The sequence below is a fragment of the Carettochelys insculpta genome, chromosome 10, assembly GCF_033958435.1.
Source record: "Carettochelys insculpta isolate YL-2023 chromosome 10, ASM3395843v1, whole genome shotgun sequence".
Taxonomy (NCBI): domain Eukaryota; kingdom Metazoa; phylum Chordata; order Testudines; family Carettochelyidae; genus Carettochelys; species Carettochelys insculpta.
The window spans coordinates 36,244,718-36,272,056 of record NC_134146.1 but is presented as its reverse complement, the minus strand read 5'-3'; the positions used below and the strand labels follow the sequence as shown (position 1 = coordinate 36,272,056).

The 27,339-nt window shown below is 41.9% G+C and overlaps 1 pseudogene; it reads right to left on the bottom strand.

Moving 5' to 3' along the window:
- Nucleotides 1–27,339, bottom strand: part of LOC142018657 (uncharacterized) — a 269,306-nt pseudogene that overhangs the window by 97,016 nt on the left and 144,951 nt on the right.

The window sequence follows — 27,339 nt, the reverse complement described above, 5'->3', positions numbered from 1 at the left end:
AAAGACCTTCACAATGTGATCCGTTCTCAGCTTCAGTATATACTCTGTGTATCTGAAAGGCGGATGCTGCTTGTCACAAATATGTGCTACTTTGGATGGTAAAAAGCCTTATGTCATTTCTGGATCAAATCTATCCACAAAAGCAACTGGAACAAAAGCCATCTTGGTACAAACTGACTTGGGTGCTACTGCTATCCATCAACACTATTTTATTACATCTGAATTGCTCACATAGTAAAGCAATTGCACTTTGAAGATCCGTAAACTGATTTTGCTCTTGCTTACAGCAGGACCTAAGCGGAGGGAAGGGATAGGCTGGTAGCCTCTGACCCTTCTTTCCACGGAGGTGATGGAGAGATCAGCCCCCCACACCTCACAGATCTCTGGGAATCTGCTGGAGGCCTAGGCACAATTCATCTTCTCCAGCTCCCTGTTAGAAGTGCTCTGCAGGGATGTCTTTTCAGGCACTAGCTCCTGGAACCTTCATGAATAAGGTTCCACAGTGCAGAGGGCCTCCTCTCAGGGGCCAACATAACCCCAGGATAAGTATTTATTCATGAGTAGATTCTCAGCAAGCTGGATACGTGTCACCTTGGCCCACTTCCATAGATTAAAAGGAAAAAATTATGATCACCTAGTATCAGAGGGGTAGCTGTGTTAATCTACTTCTGCAAAAACAGTGAGAAGTCCTGTAGAACCTTATAGACAGATTTATTGGAGCATAAATGGTCATGGGCAAAGACCCACTTCGTCAGATGTGTTGGAGTGGAAATTCCAGAGGCAGGTCTAAATATATAAGAAGCTTATGCCCAATAAATCTGTTGGTTTGTAACAGTCCACAGGATTTCTCATTATGATCATCTAGTTAGACCTAATCTTGCTCTGTGTTCTCAGGACTTCATAAAGAGCCATCTCTGGGATCCAGAGAAGGGAAGGGGAGACATAATCTATTACAGAATTAATGCAGCCCAACTCTACAGTGCATTCCTACAGAGAACTCCCCAAACCTGGCTCTAATATGGGACAATGCCAAAAGCAGAAGGGTGCCTATTGTTCTCTAACACTATAACTGCTACATTAACTCTTTGAATGGTCCCTTTTTATTAGCTGACTCTGCAGAGTTCTATTTGCATGAAAACCCCCTTAAAAAGGTAACCATTAGTACAGCACTGCTGATGGCTTTCTCAAAGGGCAGATGGGCACTTTTCCATTGTGTTTTAAGGTGGTGTCTTTATCACTTAAAATTAAAACCATCAAAGTAGCCATGTCACTGAAGTTTAAACCATCAAGCCCTATATCTATCAAATCACTGATCTATTGAGGAAGTGGAGGGAAGATGAAGCTTATTATGATCTTGCTGACAGTTCCATCTGGATAATTTCCTTTGGGTTGCTGCTCTTAATGAAAGTGTTGACAGATTTGTGTTTCTTTTAGACTTTACCACATATCATTTTCAAACTATTATGCATACACCCAGGGATGTTTCACTAACGAATGAAACTCTTAGTAGTAGTCCCAGTGAAAAACGACATTAGTTTCTTTCCAATACAAGAGACATAACCAACTCTCCAGAGTTCTACTTCTCTGAGGCTCTGTATCTATTATTAGTTGTTGTTTACTTAGCACAATAGGCAAAATCATGGAAAAAAGAAATATTTTTCCCCACACTATACTCTCTATTGAAGGGTTTATATGCACATATCCCGCAAAAGATTTTTTAAAAAAGTTTTATCATTTTCTATTTAAAACATTCATCGAAAGTTTCTAAACTTTTCTTACCATATAGGAATTATTTAGTTTCAACCTATATGTGAGATTTATTCAAAATGAAGATGATTCATCTCTTGTTTACAAGATGCTTAAATACCTTGCTACATGCAAACTATTATTTCAATATTCACTATGTTTGATTTAACATACAATTGCTGTTAACTAATTTTGGAGACCTTAGCTAAAGCTTCAATTTCAGGCCTATAAAAAATCTCTTCCAACATGATTAAAAATGCAATATGAATAAATTTTCTTCCTTGACAACTGCAATCATTTTCGTAATTACAGAAAAAATACCCAACTTTTAATTCACACTAGTCAGCTGCAACAATACTGCCTTTCTATTATTTGTTTTAAATAAACTAATTATTGTCAATCATCACAGTGGAAAGTTAACATTCTCCATAACCTGCATTTCAAAATTATTTATACATGTTAGAAACCAGCTACTATAAAATAATCATTACAGTCCTAGAAACAGATAACATTCTTTCTAGTATCTGTTTTTTCATAGAATTTTATTTTAAATACTGTATTCTCTCTAAAACATAACAGAACTCATATGCTATTATAAAGCACTTTTCATCTAGAAACTCAGATTACTTTCATTCATTAATTACGCTATACCTCTGTACAGAGTAATAGTTAAATATCAAAAACTGATGTGTAAAATTGCATGAACTTTTCATACAAACATGTTTTATCAGGGCAAACTTTTGTGCATAATTTTTCTACCACACAGAAATATACAGTGAATTACTGCTATTCTCTAACTCTAAGAAACTAGTCCCTTCAATAGATAAAATAAAGTCCTTTGTTCCAACTCAAGATTTGCTCTCAACTCGTGCAGTTCACATTATGTTTCTCAGATCCTCTTGGACAGTTACAGAATTTGGAAGCTCAGTGGAAGCCACCTGTGTGATGACTCTAATCAGTATTTATAAGATGTCCAACACAGCATCAGCCTAAGAATCTGAGACTGGAAATGGAAGCCAAGACTTGCTTTTATCAGTGAGTCACATGACATCTGGGAATTTTCTCCCCTTTTTCTTCTGTCAAAGAGGTTATAAATAATTCATCTAATAACTTAAGTGTGACATGGGATGTCAGTTGTCTAAGGACTATGGATAAGTGTCCTTTAGATAGCATATGCTGCTCTTAACATACCAGAAGATACACTACATGAAGATGTGTCATATATAAATAGTACACACCAAGCTAAATTCTTTGTGCCATACCATGCCACAATTTGATAAGTAGCTGTAGTGTGTGCAGAGACTTGTTGAAGTGTCTTATCAATTTTCAGTCTAGACTTTTGTTTTGGATGATCATTTAAACTGCCATTGTGATGAGCAGGACATGGAGGTGGGGCTTAAAGGAAAAAACACTCATTTTTCTTTGCTTGAGGCATGGATGGTTTCCAGTCGGATGTTCTGGTGGTATAAGGGGAATTCTGGGCTGTAACATGCAAAGCAGATCCAATGGCAAAGGACAGTAGGAACTCAGTAGTTTAAGTTGTCATCTCTTTTCATGAGGGAGAATATTGGTTGTTGTTAAAGTATGCTATTATTATGAATCCTCTGCTTAAGAAGCTTGCTCTCAAGAGTGACAATCTTACTAACCATTGATCTCTGTAAACTCTCCCATTTTTTGAAAAACTAATAGAAATCTGGCAAAAACCTGATATCCTCAAATTGCTTCAGTTCTATTCAATCAAGGACTTATCCAGAGTATGAAGGATGATAGAGCCACTCTCGAATGGTTCTACTCATTTTTTGAGGGAGATGTCTGAAACAGCAGCTCATCTACACTGAATAATCTCTTAGATTGAATATTATGGGGCCTATCTCATCATCCTTCTTGTTCTGCACATATAAGGGGCTGGTAGGAACATAGAAAGGAGCTGCAGGTTGTGGTATCATCTCTCCATCCTCTCCTAAACTGTTGGTATAGTGGAAATTATCATTATTTGTAAAAGACTTGGGTACTGGTGAGGGTTTGTTGGCTTGGCTCAGTCCAGACAAGACTAAAGCTGACTGGGAATGCAACTAGAAACATTGGTGAAGGAAACACAGCTACCATGTGTAAACACAGGTTAGCAATTTAAGAATCTTGGTAGTTCCTAAGCTGATATTCTATTCTGAGTAAAGGGAACTTGTTTTAATATGCATCTAGTGAGACATGTGAAGCTCTTAATGCTCTGCACTTTGCTACAGTTACTGCATCCCTGCCTTTGCCACCTTGAGATTAGATGTCTTTGTGATGTATTCTAAATAGGACTCAGTCTTCCACCTATCTGGTGGTTATCTGGGACAAGAGCTCTTTGCTTTTTTCAAGCAATGGCGGCAGCTAAGTTATAGCTCCTCTGCTATGAGAGGATAGCTGTTAGCATGGTGTTTTCAGCGCTTAAGCATCTTGATTCTGACACTCACCTGCTTTCATATAACTATATATCAGAAATACATCAGCCAACCCTCCGTATCTAACCAAAGCATTCCTAGCAAGTTCTAACAGTCACAAACCACTCAAAGGAAATGTAAATTAGTATAGTTACAGAAAATTCAAACTGAAAGAGTTATAATAACCTTATTGATTTAATACTCTCAGGTATGTTTCCTAAGTAGGGCTACAGCTTACTACAAAAAAAGGATGCAATTCTGTCTCTCTTCTTTGTCTGCTCAACACAGGTTAAATAAAGTAAAAGCATACCATTCCCTACAGATTTTAGGCAGAAGCAGAAACAGAACTGTGATTGCATATTGTCATCTGAAAGGACTGTGATTGTTGTCACTTGGTGCATGATACATTTTAGAAAGGTTCAGGCCTGGCCTACTCTTAAAATGTAGATTGAAATATTTACAATGCCCAGAGGGTGTAAAAATCCGTATCCCTGAGGGCTGTGGCAATAAGGATCTAATTCCCAATGTACGCATACCTATTTTGATGGAAGAATGCTTCCTTTATCCTGGCTACTATCACTCAGGGAGGTGGTAGTCCCACAGAGACAGAAAAAAATCCTAACTTTACAGTAATTTGTTTATCTAATGGGATGGTGCTGGCATAGCTGCAGTGCTGCACCCATTCTGTTATAGTTAATGTAGTGCAGACATGGTCTGAGAAGTTTTCATGGGGTCTCTCTGAGTATGCATCTGAGTAGATGAGGTTTGGAATGCTGCAACAAATTAGAAGGGATTGGCTAAACCAAACAGCAGAATTTATTACAATTCTGACAGTGATTCAAGTGTTCATCTAGCCATTCAATGTACAGCTCAGGTTTCTACCTGCTTTAGGCTATTAATTAATCAAGATCCAATCAATTCATCTGATCTCATTAAAGGAACATCCAATGACCTACAATTAATTTTTCTTTTTTTTCATCAACTGAAGTTTTAACTCGATATTTTCCAAGAACTTTTTGCTGTAACATTCTCATTAAGAGACAAATACAGATGTATGGCCTTGTACACAAGAATAAGGGCAGACATATGCAGAGACAGATTCATGGCTCTGCGCACACGAGTAAGGGCAGAGCAGTCACATCTGCAGAACTCAGCTTGTAGAAAAGGATGGGTGGAGGAAATCTCATCATGAGTCACTCCCTGTAGATCCTGAGCAGCAATCAATTCTGAGCCCTGACCCAGAGTAGCTGCCACCCCGAAGGTAAATTGGTGAGAAAGAGGAAATTTCAATTGATGCTTCTGGCAAGGATTGGACAAGTTGCTTGTAAATTCTTATTGAAGTTTCACCTGAGATTTGCTTCAATCCCATGCGGACAATGCACATTTTTTCCTAGCTTTAGTCCATAATCTTTTGTGTCCCATAAATATTGTGCCCATCATGCTATTTTTTAAATACCCATGACTAATCCCTTTTAAAGTTTCTAGTCCTGGTCAATATACTTCCCTTTGTTACAGCTGTATAGTATGGGAATTTGTATTGTCTGGTAACAGCTGGGCTCTGTGGACGTAAGTGATTATCATGCCCCTTACTCCTGTGAACAATGCTACAGATCCAGATTTGGCCCTAGAGAAAATATTCATGCAAGTAGCTATTTAAAAATAAGTAAAACCGCAGCTAAAGAAAATCAAATTTCTGATTTCTCAAGACAACTTTTGAAATCTCTAAGTAGCTACTGCTATCTGTTCAATATCCCTTCATTTTACAGGCTAGCCAACAGTACTCTGATGTGTGAATTAGGAGATGAGAGAATATTTTTGACAGACTACTGCAACGAAATTATGTAATTAGTGACAGCGTACAGAAGCTGGTGTTTTGAAACTTGCATTTCCATTGCTACTTGAGCTTTCCTGTTTTAGCAATGAGCAAGTTCTGAAAGTTGGTAATATCAATTAAAAAACATTTATGTATGGTAAAGCGCCAAATAAAGGTAGCAAGGAGCATACTCCCAAGAGGAAGCTTTACTCTCTACATCCTCTGTCCATTCCTCTTTTCCATTGGTGAGATACCAGTGGCCTGTGGGCCACATGCTGCCCATAAAGGTTCTATGTGAGGCCCACGTAACCTCTAACTACCCCCTTTCCTACACATCTCTTGCACTGGCGGGCCTGAACTTATGTACTTCTCCCCTTTCATCCCAGAACTTCTGGAGTGCTGTGAATAAACTGATTTGCATGCTGTCCTTACTCCTCCCTCCTTCCCTTCACATACCAGCTGATTTGTGGCATTCAAGCTCTGGGAGGGAGATGAGTGGGGATGGGGCATAAAGCAGCCAGTTCATGGCACATCCAAAATGCTGGGAGGGAGAAGGGAAGAGATGAGGCATGCTTAAGGAAGGAGGCAGGGAAGAGGCTGGGTGGGTGTCTGAGAGAAAAGTTGAAGTGGGGATGGGGTCAGCACTGGAGGGGAGGGTTTAGAAGCCCCTGGCAAAATAAGAAGTGACACACATTTAAAGCAAGACCATGTATGAGGTGCATGCAACACAACTTTGGGCAACCCATGTGCTCCCTCTGCTTCTTTACATTATTTTTGCCAGCAGTTTAATTTGCCTCTTGCAACGGATCACCTTTGAAAAGGCAGGAGAAAGAAGAAGAATCAAATGCAATGTATTTCATCTTATTTTTGTGCCCATGCTTATTGTGCACGCCCTATTTCAATCTTGTGGCCCACTGAAATGAAGGAGGGCCACCCACATAGCTCACTCACTAGCCTTGGCTGCACATCACTGTTCTTCTCCTTTTTCTTGGGAGGCATTGTGAAGTCTAAAAAAATGGTAGTGCCTTTCAGATTTTTGCCAGTTTCCCCAGTTTCTGTTAAGGCCGTTAAGCAGAGTCTCTCCCACTTTAAGGCTGTGTCTACGCTAGCAAGTTCTTTCGAAAGATCCCATGGAATGTCTACACAAAAAAAGTGTTTTTTCAAAAATAAATTGAAAGAACACAGTGCTCCTTTCGAAATCACTCTTTCTTTCCCCTTTCGGGAAGAGTGCCTGCTTTCAAATGCTTCTTTTGAAAGACAACATGTGCAGGTGCTCCTCAGGGCCATTCTTTTGAAAGAGCAAATTGGGCCTGATTTTTCGATCCCTAGCCCGTTCTTTCAAAAGAATGGGGTCTGTGTTGATGCTCTCTTTCAAATGAGCAGATCACTCTTTTGATCAGCTTTTTTTGTGTGTGGATGCACTCTTTTGAAAGAAGTTCATTCGGAAGAGATCTTCCAGAAGGGCTTCTTTCAAAAGATCTCTGTAGTGTAGACGTAGCTTAAGACTGAGATGAAGTGGATAATATGACAATAATAGGTACTGTAAGTCCTGTAAAGTGCTTTTTATTTTCATATTTCTTACAATGATGCTTTAAAGCTGAGGGAATTAAATATTTGATTGCCCCATTCTATGTGGGAGTCCTTTAGCATAGTCACCAAGGAAGTTTTGGTTGATGTTGATAACTGCTACTGCAGGTGAAATCAGAAGAAGACAGTCTCTCATCTTATATTTTATCTTTTATATTTGCTGTATTTTTTTTCTAGCGAAGTCATTTAAACTTAGATCAACTCAAGAGTAAAGTCATGGTTTGTCACAGACCAGTGTGAATAGTGTGGATTTAACAAGACTGGATATTGTAAAAGTACTTTTAATTCCAACAATGGGTTCATACCTTCTCTTTCATTGAACAGAGACCCTGCAACAGAGAATAAACTGGCCCTATAAATATTCTTCTTTTTCACTTAAGCTATTTCTCTAGAGACACACAATATGAGGATCTTGCATTTTTTGAGTAATACTGCAGAAGCTTGGAGTGGTGACTGAAAAATCAGGAGAGCAATCCAAATGCAGAATCAGCAAATTTCAACAGCATAAATGAATGCGTGTGGCCATTTTACTGAATATTTTCTAATCTTATACAGATCTTCTATTTTTCTTGTAATTTAAGCTATTAGCTGTTCTTTGGAATCCCCGACTATTTAAAGAGTTTCCCTCTGACACAGAATCTAGATAAATCACCTGCCATCCATAAATATAATATTACCAATGTAAACAATGGTGGTCTTAGAGTCAGACAATTACTGTCCTATAATTCAATCGTCTCAGAGGTCATATCTTACAAAGGTCAGAAGTCTACCAACGTTCAGATATTTAACTCCCAGGGATGTCCAATGATCAGGTTACAAGGGGAAGAATATTACTCTAATTGGGAAGACAAAAGCTCTTTTTTATCAACCACTAATCACATGACTTCACTGGTCTCTAGCTTCAGTTATCTTGATGGACGAAAATATGGTTATATAAATAAGAAATGACAGCCTACCAAAGAGGGTTAACAGAGTCATAACCTCATTATATGACTTCTGTAACTTATTCACATGTAAACACATGCTTTATCTCATCATATTTTAAAAGTGAGAAGTCAAGTTATCTTGATATTTTGGAATTTTGAAAATTTGCATTTTGGAAAAGACTATTTTCTCTTACTGTTCTATATTATTAGCATGCTTATGGATTAATAAATATCATACTTAACTCTTGCGGTTTTCAGCAGGTGAGTTCAAAGCATTTTACACAAGGAGGTCAATATCATTAATCCCATTTTAAAAATGGGGAAACTGATGCAAAGAGACAAGGAATGACTTACCCAAGGTAACCCAGCAGACTAGTGGCAGAGCTGGGACCAGAGCTGGATTTATGTACAAGCTAAGTAAGATAGAGGTTAGGGCCTCAGATTATTTGGAGTCTCTACATACAAAAAATTGCTAAATTTCAAATTTTACATATTTTTGGTAATACTATAGGGCAGGGATCTGTAACCTTACTAAGGCAGAGTGCCGAAATTTGACCTTTTGACCTCTCTGTATAGTTCAAGTGCCAGTGATACTTTTTAAATTCACTAATAGTCCTACTACAGCTTTATTAATAAATAGATTAAGATGCAGAGTTTTACCAGTTAGGTGGTGGTTGGTAGCACTAGCTGGTCTTTTGTAAATCCACAAACAGCATAGCTTTGAGCACGCTCCTGGTGGCATGGGAAAAAAGGGGTGGGGCTGAGCTCCCACTTCACATGCCGATGAAAATTGGCTTGCATGCCCCTCTTGGCATGCATGCCGGGGCTTGATGACCCATCCTATGGGTCTTATTAAACTTGACATCTTAACTTGGCCATGGTTGGGACTAGAATCCATGTCTCCCAAATCCTAGTCTAGTTCATTTACTAGGCCATATCCCCTGAATTAATGGTCCTGCCCCCCCAGAGTCAAGTACCGACAGTGAGGCAATATGTAAACAACTTGAAAGTTCACCCCACCCTGAGACTGTATGAATGCTATCTTATTTTTCAAGTTCATCTACTGGTATTAATTATACTACTTGAAGAGAAGGGCATTATTTAATGTAAAGGCAATAGAATCTGGCCCAGAATTATTGTAACATACTCATTTGCACAATACTTTACAGACTTACAAATTATGCCAGAGATTACTTCAGCCTTTTAGTTTCCCAATGATGTAGAGCCAAATCCTTTCCCTGTTAAAGTCAAAGAAAATTCCCATTCATTTCCGTGGGACCCCGATTTGACCTGAAGAGGGAGGGTTAAAGATGACTTTTATGTCAAAACTGGTTATGTGCACAAAACTAAGTCAACGTGTTCCTTGCTTGTCAGACGTGAATCCCTGACTTCTCCAATGTCGGTCTGCCTGGGGATGTAGGAGATAAACTGTCATAACACAGCAGATACAGAATTAGTTTTGAAAGACTAATCGACCCACTCCTCCGGCATTTTTATTCAGCTGTACATTACTTCCTCATACTGCAATTTACTGCCAGATGTAAACATGGCTCAGTAAGGTTACACAAATTATTGTATTGTATATAATTATAAATATATATCCTGTATAGATGATATAGTAGATTATCTGCACTGGATAGGGAGAGATGGAAGGAAATAGTGAGAGAGGGATGAGACACCAACGGGTGCTGAGCCCACAGTTATTGATGATGATGATATATCCTGTCATGACAGTTTCACAATTGGCTAAAAAAATGGTCCTTACCTGATTGGTAAGGGCCCATAGAATCTTCAGCACTGAAAGTTCCATGCAGCGCCATGCAGAACTCTTAATGGACAACAGAACCAGGGGAAAAATTACAATGATTTACTTAATGCTGAGCGCAGTTATTTGGTCTAGGATTATTTCAGCCTTCAGATGTTATGCTGTCTGTATTACCATATAAATGAATCCTTCAAGGCATCGTGAACCCTTTCTACCACAAAAGCACAGCACCTTATAAAGTCAGACCCACGGTTTGCTAAAACTGTTCAGCTTTTTATCTTATTCAAACAATTGTCATAGTCATGGATAATGGTAAACTTTATTGTACTGCTGGGTGAGTAAATTAGTAGCAACCCTCTTCTCTCCTCTCTCTTCAGCCCTGCTACTTTGAGTGCATAACACATAATTAGAGACTGGGACCTCCTTCTTGATAATATCAATACTGTATATTGGTAGGAGATGCTCTCCTTCTGAAGCTACGAAAACCAAAACTGTAATTATCCTCTAAAGTAAAACTAACAGTGTCCACATTATTTGTGCTATTGGCTTCATGATAGTAAAGTGTTATGATTACACACCAGCTTTTATCCTAACACATCTCAAATGTTTTAAAAATGTGTAGTGATCAATCACTGCACTCATTAGGGAAGTAAAATCACCTTAGGCATAGAGCATGGAAGCAGTTACATTTACAGGAATGTTATGTTACAGATTAGGACTAGAGCGCAATATGATATACAAATGAGACAGCAGAGGAAATGTAGGCAAACAGAATATAATCATTCAAATTTACTAACAGCTCTGCTCTTATAAAATGCTTCAGTAATTTTAATGACAACAAAGTGGTCACAACTCAGTTTTAAACCACATCTGCAAGATGGCACCAGCAGCTGCCCCATGCAATGCAGCATCACGAATGTGCACTGTTTCAGGATCAGCTTAAAGGGGTAGAGCACCAGCTCCTGAATTATCAGCATCACTTCCCAAAGTACCCTTAGGTTTCCTTTTTGGTCTCTCATCCATCAAGGACCATGCAGAAACTTACATATCTTTTAAAGTCTGGTGAAGTGATAGATGTAGTTGTTGTAGCTGCAGGAAAATAGGGATGTACACCAGATGACATTAAAATATTTACAACAGCTGTTTGCAAGTGATTTTCAAACCCTCCATAATTGTGGTTTTCCATTGACTTGACTGCAGTTTTCAACCTGTAGCCAACAGACAGCTGGAGGTCCACAGACTAACTCTAACATTCCCAATGAGTGTGCACCACCATTTAAAAGGCTTTAGGGGTGCACAAAAGAAAAAGGTTGAAAACCACTGGCTTATTACAATAAATAACTCAAGTGACATGTTAATGACCCCTAAGGAAAATTAAACAAACAAACAGCAAGGAATTTAATAGTGAGCACTAATTGTACACTTACATTGTTTATATTGTTTTAAATAAGATCCATAATGGCTAATACCACATTTCTCCATCACTGCTCGTGAGAAAATGCCTGACATGAGAGTCAAACACCCTAAGCTTCACCTTTTAAAGAATAAAATGTCATATTTGAGGAGATATACACAACTTGTTCACTGCTGCTCTAACCAAAATTGTGTGGCTACATTTAAGATATATAGGACTGAGATGGGTAATCTTTGCTTTCAATTCCACATGGATTATCTGGAAGCTCAATTAACTGCTTTTAAACAAACCTGAAAACTGTAAGTATTCAATGATATAAACAATGATATATACAAGCGTGCTGCTAGAAACATTTCCAAGGAACTACCAAAGGTAACAACAGGAGACTGAACAAAAAGTAGTAAAGCTCTTTGAATTATGTACACTTTTTCTAAGTTTGTGTATTTGGATTATAAAAATCTATCAAAGGGAAGCACATAGGACCTCAGCTGAAAAAAAGGAAAAAACAACAAAAACATTTCACTCAAAAGAAAATGCCCATCTAGTTATTTTATCTTGTCAAGATGGATTTAAACTGAAAGCTTGCTGTGGAAGGTAATTCTACAACCTTCAAGTCTGCGAAAGTGTGTCCCTGAATAAGCTATAGAGAGATGGTAAAGACTATAATCACAGCTGGTACGTACACTGTGATGTATCTAACTTAAAAATCAGGAGGCAAAGGACAAAAGCAAAATGAAACCCTGGCAGTGAGGAATTTGTAAGATCCTGTACAATGGGGAAAACAACCTTGTAAGAAATTTCTCCTTGCTGTGAAAGGCAATATGTTTTGCAAGAATATTCAGGTATACAACACCTTGCATCCTGAAGGAAGCAGAAGAGGGTCAACTATTTATTTACTGCAGCAAGAAAATAGAGCCACATAAGATAAGTGGTCACACCTAGGCTAATAGCCATTCCTATCACATGTGCACGCCCACATGAGAGTTTTCAGAGGTAGTTTTTAAATACATATCTGAAAGATCTCAGAGGACCTTTTGAGAGAGCATCAGGCACCATGGCTTACTGCTCTGCAGGTCAGATTTAGTGGTACAAAAGCTACTTTGCATCAGTCTGCTGATGCAAAACAGCTTGCAAACATGGTTTAATGGGCCAGATAGACCAGGTTTGCAGGAGCTTTATGTTGCCAGAGTGATGGAGAACTCTGGTGAAATTCACCCATGGGCAGAGGGAAGAAATAAGACCTATTAAGTCTCACAGAAGTCCTACTTTGAAAATTGCACTTTGCACAGGGATGAAATCTACCCCAAATCTTACTGGGTTTCTTTAGCATGCAACTTCAAATCCTTTTTAGTCGCTTAATCTATAGCTGTGGAAATGCAGAAATGTGCATGTATTTTCTGATAAGCACCATTTTGTCTTAGAAACAGATGAAACACCTTCAACTGTGCACCCCTCCTTCAGGTTTTCAAATTGATGATAGAAATTCCATAATCAGCACATGGCACAAACCAATCCAGGGTAAAATGATACATTTTTCATAAGAATGCTTTGATGTGATCTTAGAGTTATGTTTTCCCAATCCAGACATGAGAAGATCTGCACTCTTGACACCTAGATAAAACATAACTCTCTCCATTTTCATTCCAAGGATGTTCTCTGATTTTTTATCAGTAAAGAGGCTCAGTATAGAATGTTACCTTTACATGATTTTCCATCTTCCCCCAGTTTTTGGCCAGCTGGACAGCTGCAATAGTAGCTGCCAACAGTATTGCAGCACTGGTCCTGACAGCCATCATTCTCAATATTACATTCATTTGCATCTGTAGTGGGAAACAGTGTATATAAATTAGACAATGAATACAAACTAGGCATTGATTGATTTTTTTCCCGTCAATAACAGTACATCTTTCTGATTTTACCAGATGAAGAAGCAGTTAAAAACTGCTCCTTATTTCCTCCTGAAATAGGTTGTGTCCCCTTGTTGCTCATATCTTGTATTAGATACTAAGCAATTTACAGCAGGGTTTGTATCTTCTTTTGTGTTTGTACACAGAGCCAACAAGGAGAAAATGCTTACCACAATATTAAAGTGTCAGATATGTAATTTCCTGCAATATCTTTGGGACATCTGATTGTATTAAACTTAAAGCTCAATGTGGGCCAGGGACTGTATGTAATTCCATGGGAGAACAGGACCCCAGTTTCAGAATTCCCTGAGACGTCTTTCCACTGGGCTTCCAAATAATTCACCAAATTTCCACAGAACCCTCTCACTTCATATACATTATACATATGAGTGCACTTACTAAGTACCACATTTTTGGATTCTCTTGGTTATTTTCCAGGAATTAATCCCCTGTTGACCATCCTTTCTTTTATTTTCACTGGCTTAGACATTCTGCCTTTTTCAACCTACTGACCTCTTTACTGATCTTACTTAGCACAAACATTCTGCTTTCAGTCTGATGATTCTTTTACCTCCCTATTTGCATCTTCTGAGAACTGAAACCCCCTTGTTTATTACTCATGTCAGGCTGGGCCTCGGCGACATACAGCAGCTCCAAGAACCCAGGACAAGTGATTACGGTGATTAGGCACATTCACTCAGCTTGTAACACCTCCAGAGAAGTACCTCTACCTACAACAGGTTTGTATACAATGACAAACTGGATTGATTCTCCAGAGAATAACAGACCAAGAAAGAACTTTTGAGTTACTAACCTGAGCCTAAACTGGATTCTTACAGGTCTAGCCAACAGAGAAGTACCAGGACAGTCCCTGGGAAGGGATGGAAGGATGCTGGCCTGCTGAGGCCCCATCAGATTAATGGGTGACCTCCGGTAGGCTTTCAAAAGAGTATAGGGACTTCTCTTGTTTCTATGTTTTTTCTGTAATATTTTTAGCTTATGGACCATTACCACCATTCACAGAACTCTAACAGAAAACAAAGTGCAGAGATTGGCCTATTTAGGTAGGTTGGCATCGGGCTTGGCGTTCGTTTTGGGATTATCACAGCATAAGGAGAAAAAACCCTAGTCAGGAAGGTGGGGTAGAGAGTGGATATGAGTTTCCACCCCAGAAAGGTAACTGCTCTTGAACCAGCAGCAGTAGGTGCCATTGAGGGATCACATTAGGGGAGAAAGGTGCAGTTGGTATTGACTAATCATTACTGGTATTGACTATCCATTCAATACTGAAGGGTTCAAGAGGGTTGTTTCAAAACCATTTATTTGTACATTCAGCATTAGGGTTTTAAAGGAATGGTAATAGGAAGCTACTCAGAGCCTGTTTAAAGGTTTCCTGGACAAAAATGTTGTAAGGAAGCATTTTTCAAATGAGAAGGTTATAAAATATACTGGTGGAATAGCAAACTGGATGAAAAGCAGCACATGTGGATTTTATCATTGCCACGAGTCTCATATTTCACAAGAGATTTTGGGGTGACATTTTTTATCTTACTTCTGCCAGATCTTATTAAATGTTAATATTGTCTAGACTACCTTGTAGCAACATTTTCATTTGTTCCTGGTTAGGCACTGACAGCAAAAATCTGTATGAAGAGGTCTTTGGTTGTATTTAATTTGGAGGTGAGAGTTCTGAACAGGCTCCAAAGGAAGAGCTACCTCAGCATGTAATGAAGTCTAAACCCAGTGTTAAGAAACCCAGTGGGCTTTCAGTACCTGGTAGGGTGACAGTTCTACAAGGTGCACTGGTTTTGGCACTAGAATGGGGCTGTTCTCATTATTTTCACATTCAAGAGCAAGAAATGCAGGAATGCAGGATGAGTTGTGGCAAGATTGGGCAAAAACAGAGAGGCATAATGTTAGCTGCAGAACTATATGAAAATGACTTTAAATTTCAGAAATATTCAGTGTTTGAGGAAAAATAACCTCCTTTTTAATACTCTGTTTATTAGAGTTTGATCTACAGAAGTACACAGTACTTCAAAGGAGATCAAAAAAGAAGGGAATGTCACGTATACCCATAAAAGAGCTGTTAGAATCTGTCACAAACCTGAACCTTAGGCTAGGATCATTTTATGTTTTACCAAAATCTGTTAATCTTTTGATGATCTTCAGATGAATTTTCTGACTTAACAGCTTTTGGCAGAAACCATTTAGCCACAGTACACCTGGCTACAGTTGGCAATTTTGAATAAATTTTGCTCTTTAAAAAAAACGTTTTCTGACAGCATAAATGCAAAACGAAACTAAGTTTGTGAAGATTCACCAAAACTAATTTCTGCACAGCTCTATGCCTAGTCTAATGGGTCACAAAATAAGTATCACTTTATCCTCAACAGTTTTAGAAAACCATGCTAACTTAAAAAGACACAGGAAGCCAAATCTTAATCCCTCTGAAGTCAATGAGAGTTTTGCCATGGATTTAAATGGGCCTAAGATTTGGCCCGGTGAAGTTTGATAGTGACCGATGTGCCTTAGTTCATGTGTAACTGCTGCTAGGAGGACTCAAACCTGGGACTTCTGCAGGGCAAGAGCATGTACAGTTTGAGCTAAAAGCCATCTCAATCTCAGCAAAGTCTACAGAGAGTCATCCTCTCCCTCTATACATACTCTAAGTTCTGCTTCAGCAGACACTGAACCCACCCCCACAGGCGTATGCATTACATTTGCATAATCACACTCAGCCTTGTTCTGAGATATTTCCTTCCACCAGACATCTGGATAAGGCCCGATGACAAAAAACAATAACTGGGGTAGCCAGATGCTACGTTTTTTGACTGGAAAGTCTAGTTGAAAAAGGCACCTGACAGCATCTGGTCAACTCTATCCCATCAGCCAGATATAAATAGTATTTGGGCCAGATGCAGCCCATGGGCTGGATCCACTTGTTAGATGGCCTGGATCTTGCCAACTGCAGTTTACGGTCTTGATATTATGTAATAGTTCTAAAAAACATGCTTAAAATTTCAAAGTACTTAAGTATGCACTGCCTCCTTGTGATTGCAAAGTATTTGTATTAGGAACATAAACGTTTATTTCTTATTCATCAGGAAAAAGATGTGGTTTGCATCATTTTAAGAGTATTTGTAATGTATTATTACAAACCTCTTCCTCCTCCCCAACTTATTCTGCACGCACCACCCATGACTTTCTTCATCTCTGTCCTATCACTTGCATATGTGCCCTGCCTTTTTTTCCAGTTCTCTTTTACACCAGGAATCCCTCCTCCTATTGTGCCAATAAGTCTACTTGCTTTATTTGTATTTCTCCTTAAAACACAGTTCCTCCAAAGCATACGAACATTAATTAAGCACACAGAGTGAATTTCAATAAAAGAAAACAAAAAAGAATCTTTTACTGCTTTGCGATACAACCTCTTCCCCCCTCACCTGGTGCATAACACACTAGGGCCAGATCCTCAATGGGTGTAAACTGTCATAGTTTCAAGCTATATCAATTTACATTTGCCAACGTTCTGCCCCGACCTGTAACTGCTCTCTCATTTAGAAAGGCTCCTCCTGGTTTTGTGCCTTGCTAAGTTGTCCTCTGAGCTCAGTAAAGGCATTAGGTTACCTAATACTAAATAAATGATCAGAAAGGCTGTGGCCACACTAGCCCCTCTTTTTGGAGGGGTATGGTAATGTGGCACTTCAGAATATGCTAATGAGGTACTGCCATGAAACTGCTGGTTTTGAAATGCACGTTGCCTGTGTAGCTGGGGGCCTTTCAAAACAACCCCCCCAATTTCGAAAGCCTCTTCTTTCCAAAAACCAAATGGGAAAAAGGGGCTTTTGAAATCAGTGGGCTATTTCAAAAGGCCCCCTGGTTTCTGGATACATGAATATGCATTTTGTTTATTTCATACAAACAATACTGTAGATCACTACATGATACTCTTGTTAATGTGAAATTCTTCAAAAATCAGCTGTTAATTATTTCAGATTAGGAGATGATAGCTTTTCCCCTCAAACTAGATCTCCTGTTCTGAAGGGAACTTGTGAAACGGAGGTCTGATAAGAGAAGAAAGAACCATCTGAAGCAGCCTCTTATTGTCAGCAGCTTAGTTAATGCCATTCAAACCAGACCTGTGAATATTATATAGTAGAGTTGGTTGAAAACTATTCCCCCAGTTAGTGGAGGGGAATAACCTTTGAATCAGTTTTAAGCAGAAAACTTTAGCTTTCATCCTTCTCTCTACTCCAAAAAAGTATTTTGATTTTCAGTTGAAAATCTGATGGTTTCAGTTTTAAAATAAAATATTAGAGAAAAACAGAGAGCTTCCACAAAAAACTACCAGAAAAGAAACACCTGGGGAAAAAACAGTACGCACAGCAAGATGTAAAGGCTCTGCAGAGAAAAAGCTGCATATTATTTCAGGAAATTTACCCCCTCACTGAAAGACTGAAGTCCTCCAGAAAGAAAATCATATGCTGTGATCTCACACAAATTTACTATTTAAAATAGACAAATAGTGCCTATTTTTTGGAACCTATTAACTGCCTATTTTCTAGAATTAAAAGGCATTCTATTAATAAGCTCATGCAAGAATTTTCATAGATCATAATCTTGCATCTATGATCTAATTTTTAAAAATTTCTTTCCCAGAGTTATGATATGTACCTTCTGTATGTAACCAATTTCTTCTTTTTAAAACAACCTTATTGGCGAGGGCCTTTGCTTCACTAATCTCCCCTGTAGGGCTAACCTGTGCTCTGAACAGTAGTAAGTTGACTTTAGTGTATGTGATAGCACACTGAAGTTACAATAAATCACTGACATGGAATAAAAATCTGTAAAGTCATTTCCCTTCTTAGTGTAAAACCACATGAATGAAGCCCATCTTCATTACAAAGGAAGTCTCTTTTGATTAGCTTAGAAGTGTTATACTAATATGGAGCAACTTCCCTTCAAGGCTAGAACAAAGAGAAAATATTTACCTTGAAGATGACCCCAATAACTAATTCAATTTTTCCCCCACAAGGCTAGAACAAAGAGAAAATATTTACCTTGAAGATGACCCCAATAACTAATTCAATTTTTCCCCCACAAGGCTAGAACAAAGAGAAAATATTTACCTTGAAGATGACCCCAATAACTAATTCAATTTTTCCCCCACTATGGTCTCCCAGTGATCATTGTAAAAATGTCAAACTCTGGAGATCAAAGTGCTTCAGTTGAGCCAGAGTATTTCCAAATAGTGTTCCAACAGTTGGTTGTGGAACTAGAATGGTGTTCTGATACATCTGACAGGAGTGCCCACACCCATGCTACCAAGCTTCCAACTCTTCTTTAGAAGTGAGACAGTAGGTTTGTTGATGCCATCCAAGATACACCCAAGTCACATTCCCATCACCACTCCTTCTGGAGAAAAGAGGGGAGATCCTTCTGGGGTCCTAAGCCACTCTCCCTCCAAGTAGTAGAAGGGTCTTCAGGGAGATAGTACCCCGGCTTCCATCCAGGTTACCAGCCACCCTCTTTCTTTCCATAGGGGAGGTCACATATGAGGAGTTCTGTCACTTCTATGTCTTGGACTTGAGCCCTCAGACACTTAAACCAATATGGGCATCCAAGCCTTATTGTCAGATGTGCTGAGCACCTGCAGCTTCTGCTGACTACAGGCAATGTAGAAGTCTAAGGTCTGAAACAGGAAAATGTGTCTCGCACAATTTAAAGTAAGCATGGGCATAAGTATCTACATAATCCAGCCCTACCTGTAAATGTTAGTGTCTAATTTTAGACACACACATTTAAACAATTGGCTTATTGTTATGTTATGTTATTCTTTTGTTTTATATAATCAGATATATATGTGGAGGCCACATAAAAACACTGCATTGGGAAAAGAAAATTACAACAGAAACTACAACAACTACTTAAGGAACTCCCTGCTGCTACTTGGGACCTTATTCATTGAGGCACACCATCTGAGCCCCAACCTCGATTATTCTATTTACTTCCCAAAATCCGCAAACCTGGAAACCGCGGACAACCTATCATTTCAGGTATTGGCACCCTTACCACCGGACTATCCAATTACGTGGACTCCCTCCTCAAACCCTATGCCACCAACACTCCCAGCTATCTCTGAGATACCCCTGACTTCCTGAGGAAATCACAAAACATCGGAAAACCTCCTGACAGCACCATCCTTGCCACCATGGACGTAGAGGCTCTGTACATTAGTATTCCACATAAAGATGGATTACAAGCAATCAGGAATACCATCCCTGATGTCACCACAGCCAATCTGACGTCTGACCTCTGTAACTTTGTTCTCACCTACAATTATTTCTTATTTGGGGACAATTTATACCTCCAGATTAGTGGAATTGCTATGGGCACCTGCATGGCCCCACAATATGTTAATATATTTATGGCTGACCTGGAACAAGGATTCCTCAGCTCTTGTCCCCTATTGCCCCTCCTCTACTCACGATACATTGATGACATCTTTATGATTTGGTCCCATGGTATAGAGACTCTAGAAGAATTCCACATAGACTTTAACAATCTGCACCCCACCATCAACTTATGCCTCGACTACTCCACGCGAGAGATACATTTCCTGGACACTACAGTACAAATCCGGGATGGCCTGATCGGTACTACACTCTACCAGAAACCCACTAAACGCTATACTTACCTACACGCTTCTAGCCTCCATCATGCACACACAACTGGGCCTATTGTTTACATTGAAGCCCATAGGTACAACCACATTTGCTCTGATACAGAGACCAAAAACTACAAGATCTTTACCAAATATTCATAAACCTGAATTACCCACCAGGAGAAATAAAAAAACAAATCGACAGGGCCAGACGAATACCCAGAGACCAGCTACTCCAAGATAGGCCCAAAAAAGCCAAGAACAGAACACCACTGGTCATTACCTACAGCCCCCAACTCAAACCACTGCAATGCATTATTAAAGACCTACAGCCTATCCTTAATCAGGATGCCACACTCCAGAAGGCCCTAGGTGACAGGTCTGTTCTCTCCTACAGACAACCTCCCAACCTTATGAGGATTCTCACCTACAACAGTCTACACTGCAGGAATGCCAGTGCTGGGACTTTTGCAACAAAGCCTGCTAGCACAGCTTTCTCTCTGTTACAGTTCATTGGGAGGGTCTGCAATTCACCTTCACTCTAAAATTCCAAGCCCTGAGAAGTTTTATAAGTCCACAATTAAAAAAAAAACAAAACAAAAAACTAGCTAGGAATACTGCTTCTACCCAAATGTGGAACTACATAGTCTCAAGCGCTATAGACAGGAGCTGAATATCAATGAAAAGGGACTACTTCTAGCTTTTTAATGGGATACAACACACTCTTTTCTAAGGCTGGAAAAGTCTGTAGTCATGAACTTCAAGGTAACTGTTTATGGTTAACAAAAATCTCTGAGGGCGCATCTACACCACAAAATAACTTCAAAGTTAACTTCAAAGTAAGGGGCTATTTCGAAGTAGCCTGCAGAGCGTTAACTTCAAAGTAAGGGGCTATTTCGAAGTAGCCTGCAGAGCGTCTACCCACGCTTTCCCTTGCTTTGAAGTTAACTTTGAAATAAGGGACGCTAACTTCGAAGTCACTAATCTATTCCCATTAACTTCGAAGTTAATGTATGTAGATGTTCTGTACTCCTTACTTTGAAGTAAGGAGTCCTCCAAGGAGGGACACCACCCCATCCCCGGAGGATAGAGACAGTCTTGCTAGCCCAGGCAGGGATCTATGGTCCCTGCTGCCTGCCTTAAAGGAAGCAGCTCCCTGGCAACCCCAGGCATGAAGCTGAGAGTGTGCCACAAGCAGGGGCAGAATGAGCTCTGCCTTGGACTGCCCCTGCTCGAAGCACCTTCCAGCCTCCGCAGCCCCTTCCCACCATGGCGGCATGGCATGATCCCCCTCCCGGGGCTCCAGAGGACGGGTCTGAGGACATGTAGGGCACAGGCAAGGGCTGCACCAGGAGGGGACCCCCCTGGACAGAGGTGGAGTTGAAGGACCTCCTTGCTCTGTGGGGGAGGAGGAGGTCCTTTGGCAAACCGGCACCACCAGCACAATGCCAAGGCATTCAACCAGCTGGCCAGTGGTCTCACCACCCGAGGACACCCCGACCACCCCAGTAGCAGCATCCGAATCAAAGTGAAGGAGCTAAGTCAAGCATATATCAAGGCCTGTGATGCTGCCAGCTGGTCGGGGACATGGCCCCTGCACTGCCCCCACTACCAGGAGCTGCAGAGGCTCCTGGGGCTAAGGGAGGTGGCCAGCCTGAAGCACGTGGTGGACACTGCCATTTTCCCCCACTTTGGACAGCGGTGAGGAGGTGCCCCCCCCCCGGTACCACCAGTCCCCCACGTGGAGAGCAGCTCACCAAGACTGAGGGCGATGACAAGGGCTCCAGCAATGGGACCCTCGTCATTGTCCTCCCCTCCGGAACAGCGAGCCAGGCACCATCGAGCTGGGCCTCACCCCAGCCCCAGGAGGTCACAGCCAGTATGTTCGGGGCGAGTGGGACATCGCAAGGCATAGGGAGGGGGCCCCTCCCAGAACAACCCCACAGCCCACACACCTGAGGATGGGGGAGAGGGGGCAGCACAGGCTGATCCTCACCAAGCGGGAACCCCTGGGCATCTGGGATCCCATGGGCCATTGGGCGGCAGGGAGGTGGGGCAGGGGGGCAGGAGATCCAGTCACTACCTGGGTCAGGAGCCCGCACTCTCAGTCTGTCCCCGACCCCTCCTGTCTCCACAGGTCCCTCGCCAGCTGGCCAACCCTGCATACATGAGCAGGCCTCGGTTGCAGAAGGCCACCCCATCGCCCCAGCTCGCATGCCCCCATGGCTGTAGGTGGGCCCCTCAGAGACAGCAGTGGAGAGATGAGGAGGTGGCCGCCAGCCAGGCAGTCATGTGGGAGCTGACCAGGGTGCTGCAGGAATGGCTGGCGATAAAGTGGGACGTGTGGGTGAGGCTGGCCGACAGCATGGATGCTGTGTTCCAGGCCTTGGCTGCCCACCTCACCCAGCCTCCTGCCCCCTCTCCAGCCCCTCCCGCAGCCACCCCTCCAGCAGCAGCTGCCCCTCCAGCTGCCGCCCAGCGCGTGGTGGACCTGTCCCCAGCTGAGCGCCTTGAGCTGGCCTGGTGGCTGCTGACGGAGGCGGGTGCACCTGGCTCAGCCCCAGTAGCCCCTCCTGCATGACCCGTGGGGGCAGAGTCCACAGCAGCCCCACCCCAGCCCTACTTCCCTGTGGTCCCAGCCCCATCACAGCCTTGCAGGCGACCCCAGTCCTGGGGCAGCCATGGCCGACGTGGCTCCTGGCCCCCCATGCCTCAAGCCAACTGACCCAACCTCCATCCCAGCCCCCCTCTCCAGTTCAGTCCCCCACCCGAGCCCCCGCCTTCCCACTGCCAACCAGTCCCCATGTGCACACTAAAGGTTTCTACATTCCATTCTGTATTGTATGATACTTTATTTCCCGCATTAAAGTTTCCTGTTCCCACCCTAGCCTGTGTCCCTGGTGCTTCCTGGGTGTTGGTGGTGGTGGTGGTGAGGGGTGAGTGTGAGAGGTGCAGGGTGGGGTGGCATATGGTGTGGTATATGGTTCGGGGTGGTCAGGGCAGGCCCTGTGTGAAGGCCCAGCACAGGGCATCTCAGACCCTGACCCCATACCGCTTTGCCTCATGGCACAGGGCAGTGGGTGGCTGCTCATAGCCAGCCCCCCGGTCTGCGGCCCAGCACTGCATAAAGGGCTCCTGGAGGCCCTTCACAAGGTTGTGGAGGGCACAGCAAACAACAATGACCACAGGGATATGCGGCAGGCTAACATCCAGCCTTGTGAGGAGGCAGTGAAACCTCCCCTTCAGCCTCCTGAACACCCACTCGACTGTGTGCCTGGCATGGTTGAGGCGACCGGGCCGGCGTGGTGTGTCCAGTATAGGGCTGCATGAGCCATGGGTGCAGTGGGTACGCAGCATCAGCCATGATGCAGGGGAGCAAATTGTGATGTCCCCAAGTGGGAGTTCCCACGGGGGGACTTGTACGCCCTCCTGCATCCAGTGTGCCAGCCACGAATTCCAGAAAACCCAGGCATCATGGGCCCTGCCCAGCCACCCCACACACATGTCCAGGAAACAGCCCCTTGCATCCACCAGGGCCTGCAGTACCACTGAGTTGTACCCCTTCCTGTTTATGTAGGCATCCCCACTGTGGTCCGCAGCCCAGATCGCAACATGCATCCTGTCCACGGCTCCAAAACAGTTGGGGAAGCGCAGGTCCACGAACCTGCAAGGGCAGTGTCCAGGTCCCCCAGGGTCACGACACGTCACAGGACCACTATGTTGATGGCTTGGACGACCTGTGGGGGAAGGAGGGGATGTCCATGACCACCAGACTGGGGGCCCCCTGCCCCCGCCTCCCACCCCTCACCAAGAGCTCCCTGTGCCCTTCCTGGTCACCCCCTCCCCAGGGTGGGTCCATGCTGGGGGCTGGCCATACCTCCTTTAGCACTGCTCCAACAGCCAAATTTGCCTATGCCAAATTGGTGGCCAATGGATCTGTGGCTGTTGGGGGTGGTCAGCTGCCATAGTGCGATGGCCACCCTCTTCCACACCAGGAGCGCTGGTCGCATATGGGTGTCATGGTGCTGATGGACTGGGGTGAGCCAGTGACAGAGGTCCTTGAATGTCTGCCAGGTCATCCTGAAATTCCTCAGCCACCGCACGTCGTCCCAGTCCTCCAGCACCAGCCAGTCCCACCATTCGGTGCCGGTGGCATAGGCCCACCGGCTCCAGCTCGGGGCAGAGGGGGGGAAACGGGCAGCATGAGGGTAGCAAGGACTTCAAGGCTGGGTCCCAAGCAAGCGAGCTGCCTGCACTGCTGGTGCTGTATGGCGAGCAGCACGGCCAGCAGGCTGATCAGGATTGTGAGGGCATCATCATCAAGGAAGGGAGCTGGCATGGTCTCCAGCTGTTCCCCTGTGTATGTGCTGCTTCTGTCTTCAGCCTGTCAGCCTTGAGCACATGCAGGCTCCGGGTGATGGGAGGGGCCCTTTAAGGGGTGAGCTGGCTGTGAGCCCAGAAGGGTTTATTAGCCATGCGACCCCATGCCTTCATTATTTCCTGTCCCCTTACTTCGAAGTAGGGACTAATTTAGTGTAGACATTCAACTTTGAAGTAGGGGAAAAGCCTACTTCAAAGTAAGGGAGGGTGCATTTTGTGTGTGGACACTCTAGTTCAAAGTTGCTTACTTCGAAGTAAGAAACTTTGAAGTTATTTTGTAGTGTAGACACAGCATGAGGGACATTTTAGAGAGTATTTATTTTTTTGAGCAAGATGGTATCTGAGGTATCTTGCTTTGCATGGATATGAAAAATAATTTCAGTAACATTTTTAAAACTCTATTTTTTCCCCAGAATGCTTCTACAATACTTGGCATACACAGAAGACATAATGAGGACAGATAAAGATTTTAAATTGGCAGTCTGGGATGCCTTTAGTACAACTTTATTGCCAAGAGCCCCCACCTTGGCTTAGCCACAGATGATATAGCTGGGTAAACATGCTCAAAATGGGTATGTAAATTAAGCACTTAAATTCATACTTGGGCACCTAATTCACTTTGATTTTCAAAATGCTGAGCATCTAGTCATTCGGTGGGATATAATGGGAGCTCAGCATTTCTGAAAACCATGGCACTTGAATGCCTAAATAGAGTTTTCAGAAATAAAATTTTTAGCACTCAATTTGGAAAATAGTGGACCAGATGTTCTACAACCAAAATTTCAGGTGTACACACATCCTGAAATTTGTGGATGTTCAGATCTCACCTTTTCACTCTGGCCCATTCTCTGATATTATGCATTATACATTATTTTCTTCAACCCCCATCCATAATATTATACACAAACATCTGAAGACAGGTAGGGAGATAGACAGAGAAACCCATTCCCCATAATATTGTGGTTTCTAAACAAAAGGAAGGCAAATAGAGAACCTTTTTCCTTTAGTGGTAACTTCCTGGAAATCTTAAATTATGTCTGCTGTTTCCAGGGATAACTGTAAATTATCCACCTCACTAAAAAACAAGGCTCTTTCTCTGACAGTTAACTGCAACCATACAAGTGTATTTATTAAGTATTCAAAGCTGTTTTAGCATTTCTTGTTCCAAAGCAGGATGTGTTTTTCTTATTGTGCCAGGTTAAGTACTGTAAATCTGAGATGCTACTAACATGCATCTGATAAGTGAAGCAAAGTTATCTGACAGCCTGGCATTGGACAGACTTCTAACTCCCTTAGACAAAGAGTTAATGGGCACAAAACAGACCTAAAACCACTCCAGATCCACAAACAGGTTAGTCAACATTTTAATGGAGTGGGCCATTCTGTTAATGACTTAAGAGTTTGCGTGTTACTGAAGAAAATTTTTGCACCACTATTCAAAAGGAGACAGCCAAGCTGTCTTTTATATTCAAATTCGGCACATTAACACATGGTTTGAACTGAGATGGGAATCTTCTGAGTCACTATAGGGGCCTGTTTTCATACTTGGCTTAATCTAATTCTTGACTCCACGCCCCCCCCACTTCTACCCTTCTACTCTCTGATTTGCTCACCTTGATCATTTTTTTTCTGATTTGTCCTCCTTGATTACTGTTTTTCGTTCTCTGTGCCTTAAATATTGAGTCTGTTCTGGTCTGGCTATGGTCTGAAGAAGTGGGTCTGTCCCACGAAAGCTCACCTAATAAACTATTTTGTTACTCTTTAAAGTGCTACTTGACTGATTTTTGTTTTGACAGGATATAGACTAGCACAGCTCCCTCTCTGTTACTATTTAACATATGCTTGTTATCCATATAAAGGTTCAATCCCTTTTTGAATATTGCTAAGTTCTTTGCATCAATGACTTGGTGTGGCACTAAGTTCCACAGTGTAATTACATGTGTGAAAATATTTTAACAGTTTTGAATATATCCCCTTCTACCATCTCAAAAGCAGGCTTAATTTCTGAACACCAGTGTTAAACCATGACAGGTTTTTAGTTCTGAGCTAATAGGAATCAAGTAAATCAGAAAAAAAATATAGGGGAATAAACCTCTGCCGTTTTATCTGTTTTGCAAATGTCTTTTCACAGAATAGAAATTAAAAATGCAGCTGAATGCTCATTGAATGTCTGGACTCAGCACCAACAGACAAACTAATTAGCCATGATTGGAGATGATTATGTGGAGTATGGCTGTAACTGTGATTGTAAAGCATATGAATCCCATACCTCAAGTACAGTCCTTGCAGTTAAAGACATTTTATGAAATTGAGCAAAGATTCTTGTTTACCTGATTTGGTGGCTTTGCAGGTAGCCTCCTTATTGAGCAAGATGGACAAATGATAAAATATGGTGTTCTGTATTATATTGCATGTTTCATCACAGACCAATCTTGCTCCTTCCCTACATCATCTTTTATTTTTGTATTAAAATAAGGGAGCACTCAGTACTGTTCCTGCCAAAGGTCTTTGCTTTTGTCTAAAAATACAGTTATCTCAGTGTAAGTGAGGAGGTCTAGATTCTCTTTGATGCCAGCCCAGCTCCACTTATTGTTGAAAGAGAGATACACGCAAATGATGTGGAGAATAGGCTCCTCTTCCCTTGGCCCCCTTCTGTTGGGATGGTGGATTCTAAGCTGCGGGCTCCCATTTACATTCCATGTAAATAATGC